Source organism: Schistocerca nitens, chromosome 3 (assembly GCF_023898315.1).
Source record: "Schistocerca nitens isolate TAMUIC-IGC-003100 chromosome 3, iqSchNite1.1, whole genome shotgun sequence".
NCBI classification, from domain to species: Eukaryota; Metazoa; Arthropoda; class Insecta; order Orthoptera; family Acrididae; genus Schistocerca; species Schistocerca nitens.
This window is the reverse complement of record NC_064616.1, coordinates 793,396,862-793,410,821: the sequence shown is the minus strand read 5'-3', so window position 1 is coordinate 793,410,821 and position 13,960 is coordinate 793,396,862.

Below are 13,960 nucleotides of genomic sequence, written 5' to 3'. Positions count from 1 at the left end.
GTATTTATTCCTCATCATCAGGTCCTACAAATCATTCAGTGACATTGATCATGCAGCAAGGAATTAATAAAGAATATTAGCTGCCATGAACCAATTCTGTATGTATTTAGTGATTACTGAACTAGTATATCCCACTTGTGACTACACTGGTTAAAACAAAAATAGTAAAGACACTATTTTGAAACAAAAAAAGGCTGCTGACTCCTCAGATATACACATATGTCAAAACTTGTTTTATATAGGTAATTCTGGATTGTTGTGTATAAAGATAAACAGTTCATAACGGTAAATACGTGAAATAGTTACTATTTTAGATCCATTAACAAAAGCTGGTATGAATCTGTGGGATTAATATGACATACGCTCCTGGAAATTGAAATAAGAACACCGTGAATTCATTGTCCCAGGAAGGGGAAACTTTATTGACACATTCCTGGGGTCAGATACATCACATGATCACACTGACAGAACCACAGGCACATAGACACAGGCAACAGAGCATGCACAATGTCGGCACTAGTACAGTGTATATCCACCTTTCGCAGCAATGCAGGCTGCTATTCTTCCATGGAGACGATCGTAGAGATGCTGGATGTAGTCCTGTGGAACGGCTTGCCATGCCATTTCCACCTGGCGCCTCAGTTGGACCAGCGTTCGTGCTGGACGTGCAGACCGCGTGAGACGACGTTTCATCCAGTCCCAAACATGCTCAATGGGGGACAGATCCGGAGATCTTGCTGGCCAGGGTAGTTGACTTACACCTTCTAGAGCACGTTGGGTGGCACGGGATACATGCGGACGTGCATTGTCCTGTTGGAACAGCAAGTTCCCTTGCCGGTCTAGGAATGGTAGAACGATGGGTTCGATGACGGTTTGGATGTACCGTGCACTATTCAGTGTCCCCTCGACGATCACCAGTGGTGTACGGCCAGTGTAGGAGATCGCTCCCCACACCATGATGCCGGGTGTTGGCCGTGTGTGCCTCGGTCGTATGCAGTCCTGATTGTGGCGCTCACCTGCACGGCGCCAAACACGCATACGACCATCATTGGCACCAAGGCAGAAGCGACTCTCATCGCTGAAGACGACACGTCTCCATTCGTCCCTCCATTCACGCCTGTCGCGACACCACTGGAGGCGGGCTGCACGATGTTGGGGCGTGAGCGGAAGACGGCCTAACGGTGTGCGGGACCGTAGCCCAGCTTCATGGAGACGGTTGCGAATGGTCCTCGCCGATACCCCAGGAGCAACAGTGTCCCTAATTTGCTGGGAAGTGGCGGTGCGGTCCCCTGCGGCACTGCATAGGATCCTACGATCTTGGCGTGCATCCGTGCGTCGCTGCGGTCCGGTCCCAGGTCGACGGGCACGTGCACCTTCCGCCGACCACTGGCGACAACATCGATGTACTGTGGAGACCTCACGCCCCACGTGTTGAGCAATTCGGCGGTACGTCCACCCGGCCTCCCGCATGCCCACTATACGCCCTCGCTCAAAGTCCGTCAACTGCACATACGGTTCACGTCCACGCTGTCGCGGCATGCTACCAGTGTTAAAGACTGCGATGGAGCTCCGTATGCCACGGCAAACTGGCTGACACTGACGGCGGCGGTGCACAAATGCTGCGCAGCTAGCGCCATTCGACGGCCAACACCGCGGTTCCTGGTGTGTCCGCTGTGCCGTGCGTGTGATCATTGCTTGTACAGCCCTCTCGCAGTGTCCGGAGCAAGTATGGTGGGTCTGACACACCGGTGTCAATGTGTTCTTTTTTCCATTTCCAGGAGTGTATATTTCTAATACCAGTTTTTGAAGTAATAATATCCTATTTACAGTACTTATATTCCCCTAAAAGATTAATCCATATCCTACAATAGATTGAAAATAGCTGTAGTAAACAACTTTCCTAGTGCTCATACCATATGCATAGGAAAATACTGTCACTGTGAATGCGACACTGTTTAGCTAGTTTGCAGAGTATATTATATGAAATTAACAGGGCTTTTTTTTTGTAGAAACATCCCCAGGGATTTCACGGAATCTGTTTTCCTAAGTTCCTGTTTTTCGTGCGATATTTTGCAAGCTATGTAATTTTGATTGATCCATTTTAAACTGTTTTGTTAGTTGGGGTTTTTATGTTCAGTTTTGATCCATTTACCTCAAACCAAATTTCTAGGCTATTTAGAGTGTCAGTAATGCTCTGGACAATCTCTTCTGTTGTCAAACTTATAATGCTACCGACTACTACTATATTACCAGCACATTGATAACGTTACTCCGATGTAAGGATACATATTTGACCGTTATTGTGCATAACAGAATGGTATGAGAATAATTTTGTTTCTATAAAGAGTCCTATCGAAGGGAAGCAGTAGCAGAACAAATGTGAATCGAACAAAGGGTTTATTAGTAAATAAGTAAACTGCAGTTAGACAAAAGGAAATGGTCGCCAGTCTAATTGGGCAGAGTTGTGCTAAATACTAGTATGGCTCATAAAGGAAGCTGACTATTGTGATTCCCTTTACTTGATACTTAAATTAATAAATAAACACTATGAAATTATGTAATTTATCAAGCAATGTAACTGTAATTTGGCATGAACAACATAGAAGCAATATTAACCATTACTGCAACAACTGGCTCTCAGTAACACTTACTATCGGTATACTGATGTAGAAAAGCTAATGATTTCCCTGGGCAAATAATTACTGATGGTGAAGCAATATTAACTTGGACAAGATCTTCTTTTATCAGCTTAATTACTGTAAGATACTGTCCTTATAATGGTTGTCAGGTAATTACATTCTCCATTCCTATTATTATTTGTATTCTTGAGGAGCATTATTTCCTTACACTAGTTAGCTCCAATGGAACATTTGATACCTTGATCTATGTATTATAGTTTCAATAGATGTAGCCAGCTGCTTATTATATCATACAGATGTAAGAGGGCTGGCAAGTGCACTGCATTAACGCTGTAGTTGTCTATCAGTAGAAGATATCAAGATGTAATGTTTTAGTTACAATGCAATGTGAGAAACGCTATTAATTACATACACATGAAATCATAAACACTGTTACTTTCGCACCTGCACAATAATTAATTGTTATACTGACCCTACACTATTTACTAGCCAGTAACTATTATAAATCATTACAGTCTTTTTGGTAACTGTAATCCTGTACTGAGATTTCAATGAAAACGATCTTTAAGCTGAGTTCTTTAAATATTTTCTTGATAACTGTACTTTGGTTAAAGTTAATCTATCCTTTAAAGAAACATACATGGGGTATTTCGAAACTTTGGCCCACAGAATAATTATGAAATTTACTACTACACAAAGTTTATTAACTTTAGTGAAAGTATACTAAAATGACTTTTCAGCTCAATATAATAGAGTACTCGGAAATATCATAGCAGTTGGGATAGGAGTCTGTCTAGGTAAATGACTAAAGATAAAATACGGGAGCACAACACAAAGTTTACAGAACACGAAGTTATTATTGAAAAAGAAACCACATAACTGGTCCATGCAGTTATATGGTACTCAGCTCATAATTTGACATGAATGTAGTGTCAGTACCGCACTCCTGTTCTATTTAAAAAGAATGGCAAAAGCATCCATGGCTCTTCCTATGTTACAAGTTCTGAACATTCCCTTCTTAGCTTCGAATTTTTGTAGTACAGAGAAAACCAAAGTATGTCATAAATAATAAACCAAATTACATCCACATCCAATGTTATGTTACATAAACTTGCAGTTTTTCTTGCATCGTTCACTTCACAAGATGTGAATACTTTTGCTGCTAGCTTTGCATGAAGTCATTCCACAGAGGAGTTTTGCAGTTCGACCATCAGATCAATCTTATCGATTCCCGCCAAGCCAGTTTCGTCAGAGATGGGCTTTCGTCCATGTATTACATGATTAAAAACCTACATATGCTACGCATGAACCAGGATTATTAGTAAAGTTTTAACGTTTCCATTCTTTCACAGTATGTTACATTTGAAATTACATCCATTGATTAATTACACTTACATAAATGAATAAAACATGTATATGGATGTATCATCAAAGAGCATTGTTCCACAGAAATCACAATAAGTAAAAACAGACAAAGAACTTAGATAAGACAATTATTGGTAATAATGATAATAGTACTACACACTTTCAATGAATACAGATGTACTGTCTGCAAATAAAACTGAGTGGGATGATATATTTAGAGGTAAATCATTTACATGAAACAAAATATAGGACCTAGCCTAAATGGAACCCTGTCGGACTTTCAGTGAAATAATTTTCCAGTATGAGAAACAACTTACTGTACCTGACGTTACAACTATCCTTCGCTTTCTGTATGGTAAACATGATTTGAACCATTTAAAATGCTGCTGTTTAATCTCTATCTTTCTAAATTATTTTCCATTAGAGAGTGGTTTACACAGTCAAAAGCTTTTATAGGGTCACAGAAAGTTGCTGTGACTTTATGGGATTTATCCAGAGATAACCAAATTTTCTCAACAAATTTTATTGTTGGCACATTGTAGCCTTCCCTATATGGAAGTCAAACTGAGTTAATGTGGTGATATTAGATCCTGCCATGAAATTTTGGATCTGGATTGCAGCAACTTTTTCGAATACTTTTGAGAATATTGGGAGAAGACTTACTGGGCAGTAGTTTCCTAAATCTTCCTTTGAGCCGTTTTTGAATAATGTCTTTACTACTTCATCCTTTAGATAATCTGGGAAGCATCCTTCTTCAAATGATTAGTTTATTATTTCATACATTGGTCCTGACATAATACTATAAGTTGTCTATATTGCTCTAGTGGCTATTTCATTCTATCCACTTGCGTTTTTATTTTCAAGTAATAACGGTACTTTATCTACCTCTTTACCAGTAACAAGTTCAAATTTGTGTGCATTCCGTGTTGTCTGAACTCTTCGACGTATGGCAGAAAAATTAGATTTCTTTAATATGTGTTGTTGTTGTTGTGGTCTTCAGTCCTGAGACTAGTTTGATGCAGCTCTCCATGCTACTCTATCCTGTGCAAGCTGCTTCATCTCCCAGTACGTGCTGCAGCCTACATCTTTCTGAATCTGCTTAGTGTATTCATCTACTGGTCCCCCTCTACGATTTTTACTCTCCACGCTGCCCTCCAATACTAAATTCGTGATCCCTTGATGCCTCAGAACATGTCCTACCAACCAATCCCTTCTTCTAGTCAGGTTGTGCCACAAACTCCTCTTCATCCTAATTCTATTGAATACCTCCTCATTAGTTATGTGATCTACCTATCTAATCTTCAGCATTATTCTGTAGCACCACATTTCAAAAGCTTCTCTTCTTTTCCAAACTATTTATCGTCCATGTTTCACTTCCATAGATGGCTACACTCCATACAAATACTTTCAGAAACGACTTCCTGACACTTAAATCTATACTCGATGTTAACAAATTGATCTTCTTCAGAAACGCTTTCCTTGCCGTTGCCAGTCCACATTTTATATCCTCTCTACTTCGACCATCATCAGTTATTTTGTTCCCCAAATAGCAAAAATCCTTTATTACTTTAAGTGTCTCATTTCCTAATCTAATTCCCTCAGCATCACCCGACTTAATTCGACTACATTCCATCATCCTCGTTTTTCTTTTGTTGATGTTCATCTTATATCCTCCTTTCAAGACACCGTCCCTTCCGTTTAACTGCTCTTCCAAGTCCTTTGCTGTCTCTGACAGAATTTCGATGTCATCGGCGAACCTTAAAGTTTTTATTTCTTCTCCACGGATTTTAATACCTACTCCGAATTTTTCTTTTATTTCCTTTACTGCTTGCTCAATATACAGATTGAATAACATCGGGGAGCGGCTACACCCCTGCCTCACTCCCTTCCCAACCACTGCTTCTCTTTCATGTTCCTCGACTCTTATAACTGACATCTGGTTTCTGTACAAATTGTAAATAGCCTTTCGCTCCCTGTATTTGACCCCTGCCACCTTCAGAATTTGAAAGAGAGTATTCCAGTCAACATTGTCAAAAGCTTTCTCTCCAAGTCTACAAATGCTAGAAACGTAGGTTTGCCTTTTCTTAATCTAGCTTATAAGATAAGCCGTAGGGTCAGAATTGCCTCACGTGTTCCAACATTTCTACGGAATCTAAGCTAATCTTCCCCGAGGTCGGCTTCTACCAGTTTTACCATTTGTCTGTTAAGAATTCGTGTTAGTATTTTGCAGCCGTGGCTTATTAAACTGATAGTTCGGTAATTTTCACATCTGTCGACACCTACTTTCTTTGGGTTGGAATTATTATTTTCTTCTTGAATTCTGAAGGTATTTCGCCTGTCGCATACATTTTGCTCACCAGATGGTAGAGATTTGTCAGGACTGCCTCTCCCAAGGCTGTCAGTAGTTCTAATGGAATGTTGTCTACTCCCAGGGCCTTGTTTCGACTTTTGTCTTTCAGTGCTCTGTCAAACTCTTCACGCAGTATCATATCTCCCATTTCATCTTCATCTACATCCTCTTCCATTTCCATAATATTGCCCTCAAGAACATCGCCCTTGTATAGACCCTCTATATACTCCTTCCACATTTCTACTTTCCCTTCTTTGCTTAGAACTGAGTTTCCATCAGAGCTCTTGATATTCGTACAAGTGGTTCACTTTTCTCCAAAGGTATCTTTTTCGTGTAGGCAGTATCTATCTTACCCCTAGTGAGATAAGCCTCTACATCATTACATTTGTCCTCTAGCCATCCCTGTTTAGCCATTTTGCAATTCCTGTCGATCTCATTTTTGAGACGTTTGTATTCCTTTTTGCCTGTTTCATTTACTGCATTTTTATATTTTCTCCTTTCACCAATTAAATTCAATATTTCTTTTGTTACCCAAGGATTTCTACTAGCCCTCGTCTTTTCACCTACTTGATCCTCGGCTTCCTTCACTACTTCATTCCTCAAAGCTACCCATTCTTCTTCTACTGTATTTCTTTCCCTCATTCTTGTCAATTGTTGCCTTATGCTCTGTAATATATATATATATGAAAAAGCAAAAGAATATGTTGAAATTTTGAATTATTATAATATGAATGTGTTTATGAAAGAAGTATGTTTGTTAAAAGCTGGTTCATGTTTAGGGCACTTGTATTTGTATCACGTGAACGCTGTAGGGAAGTCTCTCCACAACAAAAGTGGCATGGCGCGATGTAAAAGGTGTGTTTGGCGGTCGAACTGAGATGCTCCTTTGTGTGAACAGCACGCATTGTGTGGCTAGCCTTAGCATGGTACACCTCGACGGTGCTAAGAGAGGTAGTTAGAAGCCCGCATTAGAAGGGATTTGCCTCGGATATGGATCTGGCTATTATTTGATATTCACGGAATAGTAGAATGACTCTAATATGTTGAAAATCAGACGCCAAGAAGAGGTTTTATAGAGCATTCGCACAACAAGAGCCGTGAGTACAGTTAGCTGCCATTTCGCCTGCCACTAATCTTCGCCACTGCTTCGCAGACTTCATTCAGTGACGTAAGGTATATTGGCATGGACCAATTAATTTTTGCGTAGTTTCGATAATAATCACATAAATCCTCAATTCGTGTTCGAAACCATAACTTCAATCATGATCACGAACCTAAGCAGGGTCCTTACCTAAGTGCTACTAAAACCGAGTACCTGATTTAAATGGACAATTCTCGCGTTCGTGTGTTTAAAAGTGATTTTTCGTCTAAAGTAAAAGGAGTAGCAAAAATTAAAGTAAGAGTAAAATTTGGATGCTTTGTTTATGGACTACTCCAAGTGAAATTGTTACGTTAGGAAGTATAAGTACAAAAATTTAAAGATCAATCAATAGGAAAATGAAAACATTAATTATTTAAAAGCTAAAACCATAAAAGTGAAGTTGGATAGGCTTTTGCTAAAGTATCCTAAGTTTATTATAAAATATAGTTTTGTAGAATTACGGTGCAAGATTCTGTATTATTATTGCCAAGAATACCTGCTTCACAGGAGATTAAAGTACAAGTACATATAAATCTTTAATGAAACGATTTGCGTTAGTTCTATTGTAAGTGAAATTATGCACATTTTCAAAGATAGTGTAGTTTTGGCACCCATCATGAGCGGTTCCTTTGTAGTTAATTAAGTCCAGTGTTGCATTTTATTACCTTGCAAAGTAATTTAAGTGAATGATTAGCTTGTAGAGATAGTTTTTACTTTTGCAATAATCAAAGAACCTTGGCTAGTGAAAATATACCAATGTTTGGGCCCCCATCATATTTTCCTATTAAGAAAAAAATGAGCTTTTACTGTTACTAAGGAAAACTGCTAAATGCTGAGGAGTTTAAACAGTGTATTTAAGATGTTACTCGTCTTTATTTGTTTTATGGATGTCAGTCAAAGTAGAAGCCCCTCATGTCCCAAATTAGTTCTGCACTTCATGCAGTGATGTTTCAGTATTTTGATTAAGTAATGCTAATGATTGTGGTCGTCATTAGTATGAGCTCGGTGCAATTTTGCTCCCCATGATTTACTGGTGTGTGTGTTATTGGTAACTGCTGCCGCACACAGTACAGAGTGCACTGTGTCAGTTTCTATACTGTTTGCTATTCAAAGGGAAATCTCGATAACTAGTATCAAATTTTCTCAAATATATATTTCCAAATTAATGTGCCTAATTAGGCTGGCTTTACGCCTCGTCTGGGCCTGTCAACATCGGCATTGGACTATTGATGACAGGAGACACGTTGCCTGGTCAGACGAGTCTCGTTTCAAATTGTATCCAGTGGGTGGACGTGTATGGGTATGGTGACAACCTCATGAATCCTTGGACCCTACATGTCAGCAGGGGACTGTTCAAGCTGGTGGAGGCTGTGTAATGGAAGGGGTGTTAGCAGTGACTGGTACCTCTGATACGCCTTGCTATGACTCTGACAGGCGACAAATACGTAAGCATCCTGTCTGATAACCTGCATCCATTCATGTCAATTTTGTATTCCAGTGGACTTGGGCAATTCCAGCACAACAGTGCGGCACCCCACATGTGCAGAATTGCTACAGAGTAGCTCCAGGAACACCTCCCTTGAGGTAAGCGACTTTGGCAAAGGGTAGATTATTATTAAGCAAAGCCTGTGAACGAGTATCTCGAAAACGGCTACTGTCGTCAGCATCTACGGAAAGAGGTAGATGGACAGTGAAACTACCACTGGGAGCTAAACAGTTGGATGTCCACGACTCTTCACACAAGTTCGGAGGCTTGTCTGCTTTGTAGAGTAGGATAGGTGGTGATCTGTGGCATATCTGCCGAAAGAGCACAGTGCTGATGCACACACAAGTGTTTTGGGGCATTCCGTTCGCCGTACATTGTTGAACATGGAGCTCCGCAGCAGACCACCCCTACGTGTTTATATGTTGACCCAATGACATCGCCAATTACGGTTTCGGTGGGCACGGGACCATCGGGACTCGACCGTCGGTCAATGGAAATGTGCCGGCTCTTCAGGTGAATCATATTATTGCTACACTAGGTCGATGATCGTCTCCACAAACGCCGTCATCAAGGTGAACGGCGGCTCGAAACGTACAACGCGCAACGGACGCAGGCTGGTAGGAGCAGTATTATCGTATGGGAGAAATTTTCCTGTGCTTGCATGGGACCTGTGATAGTAATGGAAGATACGCTGACAGCTGCGAACCACCTGCATCCCTGCTTGATCCCCGACGGCGATATCATCTTTCGGCAGTATAATTGCCCGTGTCTCGGAACCAGAGACGCGCTATAGTGGTTTGAGGGGTATTATAGTGGATTCACGTTGATGTCTCAGCTACGAAATTCGTCTGATGTAAGTCCTGTGGATCCCATCTGGGTCGCTACCAGGCGCCATCACAGAGTACACATATCAGTGGTTCGTTATTTGCGTGAATTATATGGCCTGTGCGTAAACATCTAATGCCATATACCTCCATAAACCTACCGACAAACTGTCGGATAACTGATACGCAGAATCAGTGATGGTTTTAGTTCCAAAGACAGACAAATAAGCTTTTAGACAGGTGGTAATAATGTTTAGGCTCATCTTATCAGTCCACATAATTTCCAACGTTCTTCTGTTGCATCACATCTCAAATTCTTCTATTCTCTTCTGTTCCGGTTTCCCCACAGTCCATGTCTCACTGCCATACAATGCTGTGCTCCAAACGCACATTCTCAGAAATTTCTTCCTGAAATGAAGACCTTTGTTTCATACTAGTAAACTTCTCTTCGTTTTTGCCAGTGATCGTCTGCTTTTTATGTCCTCCTTTCTCCGTCTGTTATAGGTCAGTTTGTTGCCTAGGTAGCAGAATTCCTTAACTTCACCTACTTCGTCATCACCAGTTATGATGCTAAGTTTCTCGCTGTTCTCATTAGTGCTACTTTTCTTTACTTCAGTCTTTCTTCGATTTACTCCCAATCCATAGTCTAGACTGTTCATTCCATTCAACAGATCCTATAATCCCTCTTCACTTTCACTGAGAATATCAATGTCATCAGCTAATCTTGACATTGATATCCTTTCACCCTGAATTTTAATTTCACTCTTGAACTTGCGCACTTCCTTCTTGGTCGTCCACTCTTATTGTTCTGTCTTGGTTCTTGCACATATTGTGCATTACCCATCTTTCCTATGGGTGACCCGTATTTTTCTCAATATATCGAAAATATTGCACCATTTTAAACCGTCGAACGCTTTTTCTAGGTCGACTCGTATGAACGTGTCTTGATTTTTCTTCAGTTTTGCTTCCATTAGCAACTGCAACGTCAGAACCTCTTCTTTGGTGCCTTTACTTTTCCTAAAACCAAACTAAGCGTCATCTTTCCCATACTCCTCTATATTATTCTTATCAGCATCTTGCATGTATGAGCTGTTAAGGTGATTGTGCTATAATTCTCTCACTTGTCGGCTCCTGCAGTCTTGAGAATTGTGTGGATGACGTATTTCCGAAAGTCTGATGGCATATTGCCAATCTCATTCATTCTACAAACCAGCGTGAATAATCGCGTTGTTGCCACTTCCCCGAATGGTTTAAGAAATTCCAATGGAATTTTATCGATCCCCCTGCCTTATTTGATTTTAAGTCTTCCAAACCTTGTCTAAATGCTGATTTAAATACTGAATCCCCTGTCTCTTCCCCATTGACTCTTGTTTCTTTTTCTAACACGTCATCGGATATGTCCTGCCCCTCATAGAGGCCCTCAATGTACTCTTTCCACCTATCCGCTCTCTCCTCTGGATTTAACAGTGGAATTCCTATTGCGCTCTTAATGTTACCGTCATTGCTTTTAATTTCACCGAAGCTTGTTTTGACTTTTCTGTACGCTGAGTCACTTCTTCTGACAATCATTTCTTTTTCGATTTCTTCGCATTGTTCATCTAGCCATTTTGCCTCAGATTCCCTGCACTTCCTGTCTATTTTTTTTTTTTACTGAGTACTTACTACAACATTTCTGTACTTCCTTCTTTCGTCCACCAGCTCAAGTATTTCTTCTGTTACCCATGGTACTTCAAGCGCATCTCTTCGTTACTTAGTATTTCCGTATTCCACCTGCTTGCGGACTGGTTCTTCCTGATTAACCTCTTAAACTTCAGTGTACTCTTCATCATTACCAAATTGCCAAATTGTAAATGTAAATGTCGTGTGACTAGGGCCTCCCGTCGGGTAGACTGTTCGCCGGGTGCAAGTCTTTTGATTTGACGCCACTTCGGCGACTTGCGCGTCGATGGGGATGAAATGATGATTAGGACAACACAACACCCAGTACCTGAGTGGAGAAAATCTCCGACTCAGCCGGGAATCGAACCCGGTCCCTTAGGATTGACATATTGTCGCGCTGACCACTCAGCTACCGAGCGCGGACATTACGAAATTGTAATCAGTCCACATCTGCCCCTGGGCACGCCTTAAAATATAATATCTGATTTCGGAGTCTTTATCTGATTATGACATAATGCAACTAAAATTTTCTTGGACCTCTCTGCCATTTCCAAGTACACCTTTTCCTCTTGTGATTCTTGTGCAGAATATTCGGTATTACCATGTGAAATTTATTGCAGAACTCAGTCTTTTTCCTCTCTCATTCCTTCTACCAAGCCCATATTTTCCCGTAATCATTTATTTTATTCCTTCCCCTACAACTACATTCCAATCCCCCATTGCTATTAGAGTTTCATCTCCCTTTGCGTACTCAATACCCTTTCCATACCCTCATATACTTTCTCTGTCTCTTCGCTTCTTCTTGCAACGTCGGCATGTATACGTGAACTACTGTTACCGGTGCAGGTTTGCTGTCGATTCTGATGAGAACAACACTATCACTGAACTACTCACTTTAACTCAGTCCCTGTCCTACTTTCCTCTTCATAACGAGTCCTACTCCCGTTATTCTATTTTCTGCTGCTGTTTACATTACCCTACACTAGTCTGATCAGAAATCCTTGTCTTCTTTCCATTTCACTTCACTGCCACAGACTATATCCAGGCCGAGCCTTAGCATTTCCATTTTCAGATTTTTTAGCTTGCCTACCACGTTCAAACTTCTGACATTCCACGCTCCGATTCGTACAACGTTTCCTGGCGCCGAGAAATCTAATTGCCTCACTGGGATATTAGCTACAAATCTGTCACAAATATCAGTGGTCTTGTCGACTTAAATCCAAATATAGTGGTCACCAATGGCTGTTTGAACATCAGAAAAAACCTTTTCATACACCTGATTCTAATATATTTTGCGCCATGTCGACTCACCTTGTATATTGCGACCGCCGATAGTCTCAACGAAGCCCTTAAAAAGTAGGGTTCATAACACGTCCCATGGCACCACAGCGAACATTACAGCCTCACGCAAGTCTTAGGTTAAAGCTGTATACTTCACTACTTGTCGTATGGTTAAATATGTTATTTGTTCTTCTTCCCAAAGTAGCCCGTAATTTGAGCTGTGGAATCTTTATACAGAAGGAAATATGACTTATTATCGTGGCTTGCCTAAAATTAAAAAAAATGGTTCAAATGGCTCTGAGCACTATGGGACTCAACTGCTGAGGTCATTAGTCCCTTAGAACTTAGAACTAGTTAAACCTAACTAACCTAAGGACATCACAAACATCCATGCCCGAGGCAGGATTCGAACCTGCGACCGTAGCGGTCTTGCGGTTCCAGACTGCAGCGCCTTTAACCGCACGGCCACTTCGGCCGGCTCCTAAAATTAAAACAAAGAACGCAAGTAAGATGGAAGTAACTATTAAATGAGAACGTGATCACGCAAAATATCATATTCAGTTGAGGCGCATTTGCATGTCAGCAAACCAATTCTGAATTTCGATTTTAAATATTCGAGGTAATAAGGCTAGCAAGACGACTGATAGATAAAATGAATGACAAAAATAACCAGTGTTTATTTATTTGCATTTGACAGGCTTCGGGAAAAATTACTCGACCGACGAATGTGTAGTTGGAGTCTTCCCCAATCCACTGCCGTAAATGACCAGTTTTTTTACGATTCCTGTTTAGACATGAAAAAGTTACACGTAAAACACACTACTCAATGAGGGCCAACACATCATGTCGCTTTACTTCGTAACTACGCTATTAAATAAACTAAAGTGTCACCCGTTTTTTTGTCCGCCCCCGGTAGCTGAGTGGTCAGCACGACAGAATGTCAATCGTCCGGGCTGGGGTTCGATTCCCGGCTGGGTCGAAGATTTTCTGCGCTCAGGGACTGGGTGTTGTCTTGTCCTAATCATCATCATTTCATTCCCATCGACGCGCAAGTCGCCGAAGTGGCGTCAAATCGAAAGACTTGCACCCGGCGAACGGTCTACCGACGGGAGGCCCTAGGCACACGACATTTACATTTATCCTCTTGCTCCTTTAATATACCTCTCTATTGTCGGGCAGCATTTAAGCAAAGGCTGGCTGGGTTTGTCCCAACGC